The sequence below is a fragment of the Canis lupus genome, chromosome 37 (genome assembly GCF_003254725.2).
Source record: "Canis lupus dingo isolate Sandy chromosome 37, ASM325472v2, whole genome shotgun sequence".
NCBI lineage: Eukaryota > Metazoa > Chordata > Mammalia > Carnivora > Canidae > Canis > Canis lupus.
The window spans coordinates 13,008,447-13,023,118 of NC_064279.1; the positions used below are offsets into that span (position 1 = coordinate 13,008,447).

The following is a 14,672-nucleotide window of genomic DNA, read 5'->3' on the forward strand; positions in this document are numbered from 1 at the left end:
CCTGCAGGTTAGGATAGTAGTCTGTTGTAGGTAGGTTTGCCAAATTCAGCTTGCCACCCCCAAACAAAAAAAACCCCACAAAACCCAAAAAACAGGATGTCTTATATTTGATCTGACAACCCTATCAGCAAGAAAGTTAATACATCTAAAGTGGTGTGAATAAAACATTCTGGAGACCTCCCCAGAAGTTTCTGGGCAGGAATAGCCTGAGGGTTGCTGCTGTTTCCATTCTAACACATTTTCTAATTTTCCTGTTCCATTCCTGGGTGTGTGGGGGGCTGATACCCAGTGTTGCTGGGGGCTAATGGGTCCCACAAAAGGGACAGCCATTAATTTTCTAAATATTTTTCTTAGGAGATTTCAACCCCCTCTGGTCTATATGGTTAGAAGTCTGGCATTCAGACCCTTCTTGAAAACCTTTGCTTTCCAGGGTATACTCTAGTATAGCTATTCTTACATTTATTGTGTACAGTAATTATTTGGAGTATTTGGAAAAAAATGCAGATTGAGGTGCCTCAGATCCAGAGCTTCTCATTTATAAAATTGGAAGCAAGATCTGGGGATTTAAATTCTCCAGTAAGTCTTTGGATCATATTTTTGGAAGCCCTGGTCTAACTCAGGAGCCTATCATCATAGACGATTAAGACTGGAGAAGGGATTTGGGAATTATTTTTACATTTTATAAGAAAATGAGGCTCAGAGACATTTTTTTTTTTTTTTTTTTTTTTTTTAAAGATTTTATTTTATTTTATTTTATTATTTTTTATGATAGTCACAGAGAGAGAGAGAGGCAGAGACATAGGCAGAGGGAGAAGCAGGCTCCATGCACCGGGAGCCCGATGTGGGACTCGATCCCGGGTCTCCAGGATCGCGCCCTGGGCCAAAGGCCGGCGCTAAACCGCTGCGCCACCCAGGGATCCCGAGGCTCAGAGACATTAGGTTTGATCAAGGCTGAGAATCAGGTCTCTAGATTTTCATATCAGGGCTGTGCAGTGGGTGACACTATGAAGCTTTCCACCCAGGGGCTGTCCTGCAATATCACCATTCCAGGCTACCCTAGAAAGTCTGCTTTTCTTCCCACCTCCACCCCAGCCACTTTGGGTGATCACTACCATTGTTTCTGGCCTGCTGTCAGCTGTATATCTTTTCTAGCTCTCCCTTAACTTTCCAGGACACTAGTGAGAGTTTCAGGTGATGTAGCCTGTCCTCAGCAAACCTACAGAAGAATGCTGCAGAGGAAAACAGAAAGCAAACCACTGCCAAGAGTTTGCCAGCAATACCAGCAGTATGCTGAGAAAGCTTCCAGATTCTGCGGGAAGTCATGTAACAACTCAATGAAATGATATGTGCTCTTTTTTATCACACACAATCAGGTTGCCATAGCAACCAACAGTGTTTTAAAAACATGATATTAGTCCCACAAAAGAATATTATCTATTTGAACAAAAAGAGGAGACTCTCTCTGGGAGAAATTGTAGGAAATATGCTTCAGGAGACCATTTCAAATTTTAAAAAGCAATACAAAATGATTTCTCGTGAACAGTATTTTTCCAAGGATGTTTCCTTTTTCTTCTTGCTTCACCTTGAAAATACTTTAGTCCATGCTGCAGTCATCCCACTTTAGCTTATTTTTTTCCAACTTGTTGAAAATGAGTCTTGCTTTCCTTCAAGTTAACTTGAAATGCAGACAAAGTTTCTAGCTTCCTAGAAACTTTTTTTTTTCCCTCTGACACATCAAAGTTACCACTAACCATGACTGGACTTCGAAGACAGGAAGTTTGGATTTGTGAACGAAGAGCAGCATTCTTTAGTATTGCTCTCCTGTTGAGAAAGCTGCCCGTGGTGGATATGGTTCATAAGGTCCTTATTCTGAGTGAAGAGGGAAAAGAAACCAACTTTCATACTGCATAGGGGATACATCAGCTAAAGTGATTCTCACAGTGTCCCTGCAGAAGAGGTATTGCCATCATCCTCATTTTACAGATGAGAAAATTGAGGTTCATAAAGGTTTTATTATTTGCCCAAAGCCACATGCTAGTAAGTGGCAGAGTCAGGATCAGAAATGATGTTGAATTCCAAAGTCCACTTTCAAACAACCATACCTTAATTCTGGGGGTATAAAAGGAAAGGGACAGAATGGCAAGTGAGTGGGGATTGAGAGGTAGGTGAGTAAAGCATGTATCTTGGGGGCTACAAATAAGTGTTAGAATGAGTAAATACTCTTTGGACGAATGTTGTAAAAGGTTTTTGGGAGGTGATCATTATGAGATTAGCTGTAGCAGTTGAGTTGTAATCAGAGTGAGAGGAAAACAGGAAGTCGAAGACATTTAACACTGGACCTGTAGTTTCAAGCCACAGTTGTAACAGTAGCTAATTTCCCATTCACCAGCACTGAAGTTAAGTGTAGCGACACAGCTGGCTGGTTTCAGGTATTATAGCTTCTCGCTCGGAAATGGGAGATGGTGGGAACCATTCATTCATACAGCCCATGAGAAGAGTTGATCCTCATGCACCTGTAGTGTGCTCCCTGCAAATGGGGTCAATTCTGCATTCAAAACAGGCTGGTAATAGAAAGTAATGACCAGTGCAAGTCAGTAGGACCTACATAGTAGATACCTACTATGTATCTCTATGACCCTTGGAATGGGGCTAGTTTGTGAAAGAATACTAATCAGCCTGGAACAGAAGGGGAGGTTGGGGGTGGGAGTAAAGAGAAAGGAGAGTCTCTGAGTTGAGGTTGAGGGATGCTGGAAAATAGCAACAAGTCCCTTGAGAAAAACAACAGACAGAGGCCTAAGGATCCCCTCCACCCCAAACCAGATGGCAAATGAAGTGGGCCAATAATCTGGGGCCAAAATTATAGTGCAAGGCCCAAAGCCACAGGCCACATGGAAGATTGAGAGAAGCTCAGGTCAGAACAAGGGCACTGTCTAGCCACGATTGTGATGGAGGTGGCTACATAATTTCTACCAGAGGTCAGTGTGTGCGAAAGCCTGAGCCCCGAAACAGAAAAAGACTTTTCTTGCCAGGAGTGATATTAAGGGCAATGGTTCTACTCTGGATGGATGGTGATGGAGGCAGGTGTGTGTGGTGTGGGAATAGGCACTGCACAGAGGTGAAAGCTTGTTATGGGAGAGCAGTGTCGGAGAGTATCACAAAGGAACTGCTAAGTGCTTTAAGCCTATACAAAGCTAAGTATCATGACTGTACTTGTGCCAATTTGAGTGTTTATAGTGTTTGTAATTTGTGCTTGAAGACAAGGTTCAAGGAGGGCATGAGACATGTGTTCAAGATGTGAAGGGCTATTATATGAAAGAGGAATTAGATTTGCTGTATGGGCTTCCAGAGCATTCAGTGCTAGTGTTCCACAAGGGCATAATGATAGAAAGGGAGATTAGCATGATTTTTCTTCCTATATGTAGACTTGGGTTCAGAGCCAGGCAAAGGACATTTTATTGGATCATATTGCGGATTAGCTCAAGGCAGGGCCACTGGATCCTCATCAACATTGGCTGGAGGGGAAGGGAAAGGATCAGGGCATTGGGTGGGGCAGGGGGTTGGGGATATAGACCTGATCGAGGGACTGTCTCCTGGCTGAGCAGACAGCTCTCCTATGGACTGCATCTGAGACTTGTGATGGGTGCAGGCTTCATTCAGGCAGGTGTCACTCCCCATGGAAGCTAACTTGGCAGGCGAGTGCCATAGCACAATGTGATATGGTAGGAAATATCCAAAGCCAGATGGTCATGGCTGTTCTGGAGGGTCAGTTCGTTCACAGTAAGATTCCTACAGCCATTTGGTAGCAGAGAGATCAAGATCCCAAGGCTGGGGGTGGAGGGCTAGGAAGGGTGTCAGGGAGAACTGGCATGCTGGGCAGGCAAACTGGGGCCAGAGTGCAGTTGAACTTCATAAATCAAGGAAGACCACATTCTTGTGGAATATTCTGCCTGGAAGAATGGCCATAGATTAGGTCTGGGATTAACCCTACACTGCTGAATGCTTTTCAGCACAGTTTCCCACGGCAATCACAGTCATGACACATGGCGCTCAAAACGTCAATGATAATCCCAGGGTTTGTAGCCTCTTCTCCCTTTTCTAAGACCCAGCTCCAATGTTCCTTCCTCTGTAAAGCCTTCCTAAACCCTGGCTTCACCATCACCATACTAGTCCTTCCCCATTAGCTCTCACCTCTCTTCAGTATCAACACTTGTGTCTTCTCCAGATTGAGCTCAGAGGGAGCAGTGGGAGAGATTCCTTCTTACATCTGTCTACCTCAACTTTATATGATTTCCACTTTTTCCAAATAACTTGCCCAGTATTTCATCACAACAAGTGGCGGAGATGGATTTGAATTCAAGTCAGTTCAAGGTGTTCCTTTCAGCACCTTGGCACTGGTTTAGGAGAACAAAGCTGCCTTTGTGAGCCTAGACAGACCTATGATCAATTTCATGGCTGCTCTGGAAGTGGAGTTCCCAGCTCCACCCTCAGAAATACATCTCTGTTGGTGTATTATATACACTGGGATCAAAGAAGTTTGGATGAATTTGACTTCTGATAATCATCCTAATACCTTTATTCAGTCACAGCTGAACTATCTCTAATTGGCTGCCTAGCCTTCAAATTTTTGCAAATCAGTTGTGTTTATGCCTAGTGAAACTGAAGAATTATTTTATAATCACACTCTCTGGAAAAAAAACTCAATGGAAATGTTTAATAAAAAAGAACGTGGTAGAAACACAATTTAAAGTCATGAGTTGGAAAACATGTGGCAAAATTTTTATCCACAGAACTCTACAATAGTCTGTGACCGTATGTGGAGATTTATAGTATTAAATTAGATAAATGCTGGTTTTTCTGTTTGCAGAACATAATAGAAACCTAATTGAAAACCACACAGCAATATCCTAAGACCAAATGTGATGTCTCTTCAAGGTCAAAATGCACGTGCAATGTAAAGAAAATCCTTTGCTTTGTCCTTGAACAAAAAGACCTCTCTGTTAATATTTGTATTAAGTACTGCATGTTTCTAAGAAAGTAAACATAATCATCCACTGTAAGTCTAACTTATATTCAAAACTGATGATAGAGACAAATGTGTAATGTACAAGGTTAGCCTAACTTTGCTTATATTCTGTTGTTTGAATGTTGTTCTGTACCTAGATTTACAAGTCTGTGTTCAGTCCCTTAAAAATACCAGTCACTGGTTTTTCCACAGAATCATGAAGATGAGTGAAGAAAAATTGCTTCATTCAAGAAAAGAGCATATCAACTTATTGTGGTCTGGAAATGAGAAGCTGGCTAAGGGTGACCTCCTGGGGTCCTGTGGAGTGAAGAACCACATCTGTACTTTGGAGTCCTGTTCCCAAGGAAATGTTTATGGAGGCCCAAAAGGCAAATTGTCAAGGGCAAGGGGAGCTGGGAGGCCCAGGTTCTGCTCTTGGCTCTGCCCCAGCAGGTTTACAGTCGCTGGAAGCCATTTCAGGGTTAGGTGCTGTTTAATAGTCACCAGGTTGCTCCAGCCCCAGCTGAACCCCTATCCCTAGAACTCATTCTTGTGCTGTTTTGTACTGATGTAATTTATGATGTAATTGTTGGTTAGCTCATGTAATTAAGTTTTCGTACATTAATATTCCTATCTCCCCAAATATATAATGAATTCTCTCAGGGATTTCTTTTACCGCATAGAGGCAGTGTGGAGCAGTGGTGAAAGTACAGGCTCTGCTGCCAGGCAACTGGGCCAATCCTACTCAATACTGAATGTCCCTGTTTCCTCACTTATAGAACAAGGTTGCAGATTCAATGAGTTGGTATATATAAAGTGCTTAGAATGGTCCTGGCATAGGCTAAACACTATATTATGTAGTGATATACCTAGTACGTATGTTGCTACAGCGTGCTTTTATTATCTCTTTATGACCTTCAAAATACTTGGTGCAGTGCCTGGTACGGGACAGTTCTGTAGTTTTCCTGTTTGTTTTCTTTTATCTTTCCTTCCTTTCCCTTCAGCAAATATTTGTTAGGCAAATAAGATATATACTGGTTTAAATGGAGATGCTCATTTTAATGGCAATGTTGGGTGATTGAATTAACTATATCCATTAGTTAGTTCTTCTCCAGATCTATCCTCTATGCTCCCTGCTTTGCTATGTGGGGAGAAGCTGACATGAATGGATCACATCACCTGCATTCCTTGCTCTCTGGCTTTTAGCTAGTGGAAGGCATCAGAAGGTGATGGGGGTGACTGGGGTATTTCTTCCAGTCATCCCTGCTTTGACACAGCATCTAGGATAGAGTTGTGTCCTTCCTGGACTACAGCTCTGGTTGGGTGGCTCCTCTTTGTTTCTTGCTCTCACTGAACTCTGGTCACTATTTTTTTCCTTTTTTCTGTAAGCTCTAGGGAAAGTAAAGAATTTTTACTGTTGCTGGCTGCTGGGGATATCCGCTGTTTTCCCTTAATTCTGTCCGCAACTCTGTAAGTACTCCCTTTATTCCAGTTTCCTTAGCTGAACCATCAGAAGTGAATTTTCTTTAGTGCTAAGATCTTAACTGATACATCATATATCCTTGGAAATGTCCTTGTAGATCTCCATGGGAGTTGATCAGACTATCTCCAAGTTCCCTTTGGAGAGCTTATAGAACTAGCATTAGAATTCAGAGTAACCTTGATAAACTGCAGAGGCTTTCAGATACAAACAAGATGAATTTCAATCAAGAACAAGTGTAGAGAAGCACATTTGGGAGGAAAAATAAATGATTGAAATGTCAGGTGATAAATGCCTGGCTGTGTGTGAGTACATCAGCAAAAAGACTCAGGGATGAGTAAGCAGTACATGATGTTGCTCAAATTGAGTAAATCTGGGGGATATACACAGTGCATGATTTGTAGGAAGTGCAAGGCAATCCCCCAGAGTACCTTGTCACTGTACAAATCAGACCTGGGTGCTGTGATTTGATTTGGCTCAGTAACTTAAAAGAGAAACTTAAGAGAATAGAGACTCAAAGGCAGATTGGAGATGGAAAATGGCTTATACAAAGGTTAATTTCTTTTTTCTTCTTTCCTCCCTTTGTTAAAAGCCTGTAGGTAAAGAATTAAGGTGCAGTCCTCATTCATATGAAGGAACATCTCAAGTCCCTGTGCCCTGGATATGAACTATGTTGAACAAGTTGCAGCTTGGCTAATTTATGAGTATAACCTTAGACATAGATTGCAATGGTCAGGGATTTGTGTGTCATTAATGGGTTTGTCAGTGGTGATGGTAGGATCTTGAAACATTTTTTCACACTGCCCATTTTTTCAACTATAACAGACTGGACACTGAACAGTGACTGGCAAAGAATAGGTTTTCAATGAATATCTCTAGTGGAATGAGTACCTGACCGAATACGAAAACGGAGCTAAGCCTTTGAATGAACCTAAGGTCAGTATTAAAGAGAAACCCTCAAACATTTGGAGAGAATTGGAGGTAAGAACCTGCAACCTTCTTTTTTTTTTTTTTTTAAGATTTTATTTATTTATTCATGAGAGACAGAGAGAGAGAGAGAGAGAGAGGCAGAAACATAGGCAGAGGGAGAAGCAGGCTCTATGCAGGGAGCCCGACGTGGGACTCGATCCTCAAACTGGGATCCTGCCCTGAGCCAAAGGCAGATGCTCAACCACTGAGCCACCCAGGCGTCCCAACCTGCAACCTTCTACTCAGGAAATGATATAAGAGTAAGTTGTATTCTGGAATTCTGCATTTTTAAAGAACAAGCCTCAAGCACAAAATTGCATTAACAGATTCCTCAAGTGTCTGCAAGCAGACCTGTCTTATGGTACATGCCAGAGGAGGGGTTATGTAGAGCCGGACATGGGCAGAAACCTACATGCCTCCTTGGTGGATGACTTGGGGAGGAGTATGTCACTCACAGAGGGACAACCTAGGGCAGTGTCTAGGTGTTTCCCAAATGCTGGTTTCAAAGGAAAATATTCAGCTATTTTAGAGGACCGCTTGAATAGATTTGCTTTATATTTTGATGTTAAACTCTTTCAGTCCTTTTGGGTGGTAAAGGCCTGAATATAGTGCTTATTCCTAAAGCATGTCTTTTAAATTGCTATCTTGGTTTCATGATTGGTTCAAAAGGTGAAATTGCAAAGGTAACAGCATCTAGGGAGGAAATACTGCTAAGTAACAAAGACAACTAGCTCTGAGTCCCAGAACCCCAGCACTAATTAGCTGCCAGTTTCATACAATTCATTTAACTTCTCCAGGTGTGAATTTTCTCAATATTGCCCATTTGAAGAATACATCTGTTCTGAAAGCATTTTTATATACATTGCTGAAATGTAGTAGTGAAGGAAATGGTAGTTCCTTTGACCATCATAACTGCTCTAAGAAGTAGGTAGTGTCAGACTGGTCATGACTTATTTAGACAGGAAGGTCAAGGTTTAGGGATATTAATTAACTTAGTTTAGCAACAGAGCCATATTAGGCCTAGACCGTCTTCTGGAATGTTTTTGTTGTTCAATCTGTTTTCAGCTTTATTTTATGGTAGTATTATTCCTGTGATATATTTGCAAAAGAATGTAAATGTTAATATGTTGTCTGGTAAGGTTTAAAACAAGTAAAATGTAGTAAACACAGGTTATAATCACAGTATCTTCTTGCTAGAATGTTAATTTTTATTATTGAATGAAAGGAAAGTCATGTGATTTTTAAAGTAATGCTCTTCTTTCCCCCCTCTTCCCCACCTCTAAACCTCAGAGCTGTGCTTTCTGGAAAGAACTCAATACATAAGCTCCACAACACATTAGACTCTCAACAAATTAGACCGCACACTTGGAACAGTAAGAATGGGTTTGGTGAGGTGTGCTCATCAAGAGAGGAAAGGAGCACAATTCATTTCTGAATTGGTTATCGAATTCTTCTTGTAAGTGACACGATTGAAACTGCCAATTGGCTTTGCAACCTGCTGAGTCCATATTTCTACATCTGTGAAAGCTCAGCAAATGAGCTCTTCTCAGCAAAGCAAGAGGGTTTCACCAGCAAGAAATTTGATGAGGTGTTGCACCCTGTGGCCAACCATTTCTCAAGAGACCTCTTTCTGTTTCACCCTAATGAATTCCTTTATGATTGACAGGCAGCTTTACTCATTACTTAGATTTTCCTTCATGTTATCTCCTTAGCAAATCTGGTCACCACAATACTTTTTAAAAACACAGTCACATTACTATTATGGAATCATTCAACACTAGGGCCTGAAGTCATTCAGCTATAAAGTCCCTTCTCTCATTCTGTTTTCCTATGTTGAACCTTTATCAGGTGAACCCAACCATCCTCTTTATTTCTGTTGAAATAATCCATCAGGAAGTTCACTTAGTGCTATTCATAATCTTAGGCTCCCTATACTACAAAATGATGACTTCAATGAGAAGATGTTATACTAAAAACTATGATAACAAAGATTAATTTCCTTTGAGCAGGAAGATTAGTCTTGTCATTTTTAGCGTTTGGAGATGAACAGAAGCATTATTCCGTATTCCATAAAGGTAAGGCATTATGCAAAGGTCTATCAATGTTTCAGTAATAAAGAATAGGAGCTCATCCACTTAGACTCAGTTTTGGGGTAGTCTTTTACTCTTTTGGTAACTACATCTTTCATAAAGATGTTCTGAGGAATAAAATGTATTTAATAGTTGTGTAGAGGGCAAAGAATATCAAGAAAAAATGTTATATGCTTAATTTTTTGGTTGTCTGGGTGTTTTCCTTCCTTCCAGACATTAAAAGTCTGTTTCAAAGACACACTTCTAATAACAGAACAGCTACAGCTACATGAATAAACACATTGTCCATCTAAGAAAACACCATTCAGACTGCTGAAAACAGAGCCAAGTTAAACAATAGGTGCATAGAACCAATAGAGTGGCATTTTGCCACTTACTGAATTACAAGAAACAGATGTGAGTTTTTTTTTTAAAAGGGATGCATAGCTTGAACTTGGCCCATTTGTCAAGAATTAGCAAAAGGATTTCAGATTCAGGATTCAGAGAAAAGTCATGGATTCCTTTGTGTGTGCACGTGCATTTGATGATCCATCGTATGGTTTTATGGCTTTTCTCATTCAAAGATCCATGTATAATTGGAGATACTTCATGCTTTTGCTAGGCTAGGGTTGGGAAAATGAGGAATTTGTTTGGTACCACTTATTGCCACCATATTATCTATAATATTATTAACCACACATAGAATTTACTGGTCATTTTCTTACAACATAGTAGGGTGGGAGTCTGTTGGTCCTAACAAGAATTTCTAACTGGGAATTAGAGCCTCCTTGCCATAAAAATCTACTGCTATCATAACCCCTGGTAGTCTGTTTAGCTTTAAGTCTCAGTATAAGAGAAGAAGGTAGAGAGAGAAGGGAAGAGATGACCACTGGTTAGTTTTACTGAGATTTAGCCATGCATTGAGATTTCCTGGAACAGCTTCTACCAGCAAAGCTACACTTGAAAAGTCTTCAGCCACCTTCTCATTGATTATGCATCTAGTCGAAGAGCCTCAAATGGTCTCTGTCCAGCTGCAGAGTCAGCATTTTCTCCTGTTGCTGGTAGGTTGGCAGATAGGACTTTCTCAGACTGAGAATGGGGGGATGACTTCTGGGTCAATGGGGGTAAGCTTACATTCGATTGTTATACCTATGAATTTCCTGTTGACTGATAAAGAAACAGTAAGTGAAATGGTGATCATAAAGGCTGCTCTGTCCAAGAAACTTCAGGGAAAATGATGGTGAACTCATAACACTAAGAGAAGACTGACAAAGAACATGTAATTAACCTACAGGTTCTAGAGCAATCATGATTATATCCATTGAAAATGGCATTTCTGGGCAGCCCCGGTGGCTCAGCAGTTTAGCGCCACCTTCAGTCCAGAGCCTGATCCTGGAGACCAGGGATCGAGTCCCACCATCGGGCTCCCTGCATGGAGCCTGCTTCTCCCTCTGCCTGTGTCTCTGCCTCTCTCTCTCTCTGTTTCTCTCATGAATAAATAAAGGAAATCTTTAAAAAAAAAAAAAAAAGGAAAATGGCATTTCTGTAATACTGGCGAGTGATATTTTTATATTTGTGTGTGTTTAAGAAAAACTCATGAGAGTCTTCAGGGATAAAGATTTATAAATATTTAGTACTAGCTATGAACCAAAATGGTTTTAAATACTTAACATTGAATTATTTAATTTTCATATGATGAGGTAGGAACTTTTATTACCTTCACTTGTAAGATCAGAATTGGAGCAGTGGCATCACAGAGACACCTAAGATCTGTGTGATTGCGTGGGCATTAAGGGAAAAAGGACTCTTTCAGAGACGGGGCAACTGATTTCAAATGACCTAACTAAGCTTGTGGAAGAGAATCTACACTAGGTAGTCTGAGGGCATTCCTATCCTTGTCCCAAAGTCAGAACCTATTTCTGATTTGTTAGATAAACTTGGATCCGTGACTTCTTTTCTTGTTGCTGTCTTTGAAATTTAGAGGCAGGAGGTTCTTGTTGGTCATTTAGCTTCTGCACAACTTTTTCTTTGCATTCTTCTAGGAGTGGAGTGGAGAGTCAAAACTGATTGCACTGCTTCATTCTTTTTGCTTTGGGTTTAATGTACACAGAAACCAGTAAAATCATCTGTGCAGGGAGCTAAATACAGCTAGGACTTAAAACTTCAGTAAGAAAGACAACCTCATTAGGATTGATACTGAACTAAGACCTAGCATCACAACCCGGCCATTTGTGATTGAGTATTAAAATCATGTCTCTTTCCTTTTTTCTTTCTTTATACTTCATGTTCCAAGCCCCATTAAAAAACATGTATTCTAAAATAAAGAAAGCAACAAAACAGAATTTGTGAGTAGTGAGTTGGTTCTTTGAGGCAGTGACTGTTAAATATTTGAAATGTGAAATCATGTCACTTTCAGATAAGAAGAGATGTAGAAGCTGTCGTTTGAAAGTGGGTCTTAGCCAGGAGAAGAGAACCCTCTGCAGCAACAGACAATCCAAACGGCTGCCATTCAGAAGGTGTCTGATGCCTTTCCTAGGGTTTATCCTGAACTTCCAGTAGGGAGGTGGTTATTATTCAGCTATTGTTTAAAATACAACAATAATTGTATAAAAAAGGAGAAACTCAGGAGTACTTTTAGCACTATGAACTATAATGCAAAAAATAATGAAGACCTAGTACTCTTGAAAAGCAATTTTCAAATTCGGTTAACACCTGGGCATGCCTTGTTATAACACAGCTACCAAGGGTGAACTTCTCATTTCAAAATACAGCATCCCAGATTTCGCAGTGGTCCTAAAGTGTCAAAACTATTAATGCTTTTAGTTCCTGTAAAACCACATATATCAACTGTCTGCCTTCCAGGTCAGCTCTCTGGTGAAAATGATTGAATTCTTGCAGGCTAGATCTTTGGGATAATCTGAGGAAATGAATCTGGAAAAAGTATTATTAATGGCCTACTCTTAGATCACATTTTACTGATTTGAATGGTTTTCTTTCTTTCTGTATTCAAATTAGCACAATAAGATAAAAGAAGGGAGTTGTGTCAGTGCTTCATTAAGTATGCTGGACATTTAGACAACTAGCTAGCTAGCAAGAAATATTCATAGAATCTCCTGTATGCCATGCATCACTCTAGGTCCTTCAAGGATGTCTAATTCACAAGAAATACGTCATGAGTAATCATTGAACTCCCCAGTATTTTGGTAAATTCCTACTGGAGATGCTTGTACATGGCAATACAACACAACACCCTATGGATGTAGAGCAGCTATGAATCTTAGGGAGGGATAATGTATATTTCACTTCATTTTCTTCATTTTAGTAACTCAATTTCAGATTTTGATTTATGACTACAAGCTTCATTCTGCTAGGCTAGTGGAAAGAAATATTAACCTCAGTCCTTCCTGGGGTTTCCCCATCTCTCCCCAGGATTGTGTCACACTTTTGGATCTTGTAATGTTAAGACACTGGGGTAAGCTGTCATCAGGTTCTCCCACATCTGTCCAATTCCATTGCTTCTGTCTTCTTCACCCTTTAGGAAGAGTGGCTCCCAGCCATCCCTATGCTCAGCCTGGGGTAGGGGTATCTTGGGTGAGGCTGTCCCTGGTCCCTTTGGCCTGTGTGCACTCTATAGTCATTCCCTTTCTTTTTTTTATTTCTATAAATTTATTTTTTATTGGTGTTCAATTTGCCAACATATAGAATAACACCCAGGGCTCATCCCGTCAAGTGCCCACCCCAGTGCCCATCACCCAGTCACCCCCACCCCCCACCCACCTCCCCTTCCACCACCCCTAGTTCGTTTCCCAGAGTTAGGAGTCTCTCATGTTCTGTCTCCCTTTCTGATATTTCCCACTCATTTTTTCTCCTTTCCCCTTTATTCCCTTTCACTATTTTTTATATTCCCCAAATGAATGAGACCATATAATGTTTGTCCTTCTCCGATTGACTTACTTCACTCAGCATAATACCCTCCAGTTCCATCCACGTCGAAGCAAATGGTGGGTATTTGTCGTTTCTAATGGCTGAGGAATATTCCGTTGTATACATAGACCACATCTTCTTTATCCATTCATCTTTCGATGGACCCCGAGGCTCCTTCCACAGTTTGGCTATTGTGGACGTTCCCTTTCTTCTCTGCTGTCTTGCTGCTTTCCAGGTGGTGGCACCAGGGAGTGAAGTATTAGGTACCCACTACCACCGCCCCCCCACCCCCACCTACCTCTTTCTCCCCCTGACCCCTGGGGGAGTCTCTTAGGGTTGGGGGAAATCCTCTGTTCAGGCTCTTTTTTAAGCCTCTTTTTCCCTGAGGTCTTTTGTTAGAAAAAGGCAGAAAGACTAATGGGAGTAGTTCTGCCTTTTTCTCTGACACGTTCCAATTGTTTAGGATTGGATGGTTCCAAAAAAATAGTGGGCAATAATCAAATCGCCTGTGGGATAACTGGGAAAGTAGGATACCTTTTGGGAGGAAATGGATACAGTTAGAAAGAAGAGAGATAACATTTTTCTAAAGTCATTTCTCCTCCTACTTAGTGAAGATAGCACTGATACTCTGAGTCAGTTGTTCTAAGAAAGATGGTTGGAGATCATACAGTTTTATCATTCAATTTTCTAAAGGATGGAACGTTTATAACATTTTCCCCAAATTGTCTAATCTATATTTAGTTCTATGACAAGAATGGAACTAAACCCAAGCCTTTGGGGTCCTTGTTTTTTGTGTTCTCCAGAACATTCTTATATATCACAAAAATTAGTTTATTCTAAGGAGAAGAACAAACTGAAAAAGCACATCTTTATCAATGCCAATACAACACTATTTTTGTGGGTTTCAAGACAAAACTCTTTGCCAATATAACTAACTGTTCCTGGCAGTTTATTTCCAGGAACTGAAGATGTCATCTAAGGACTTGGATTGCACACAGTGAATCACCATTATGTTCTCAGGCTCAGAAGTCCAGGCCAGCTGCATGGCCAGATGGCTCACTGGTCCCAGTGGGCCTATCCTGTTGGCCTGAGAACTAGAAGTAGAACTGAGAGGGAGAGGGAGAGGGAGAGAGAGAGAGAGAGAGAAATTGTAGCCAGTGGCTGCTGCAGCTCCAGCTGTTGATATGATTCCAGATATGAACACAATGATGATCTGGCTGCCAAAAGA

The 14,672-nt window shown here is 40.9% G+C and overlaps 1 protein-coding gene across 1 annotated transcript in view; it reads left to right on the forward strand.

Annotated features, from left to right (window-relative positions):
• Positions 1 to 7,240: 7,240 nt before the first annotated feature.
• The window catches only part of ICOS (inducible T cell costimulator), a 73,156-nt gene continuing 65,724 nt past the window's right edge, over positions 7,241 to 14,672 (forward strand). The window contains exon 1 of the mRNA XM_035710892.2: positions 7,241 to 7,418. The gene's annotated coding sequence lies outside the window, so the exon portion shown is untranslated. The remainder of the gene's footprint in view (positions 7,419 to 14,672) is intronic.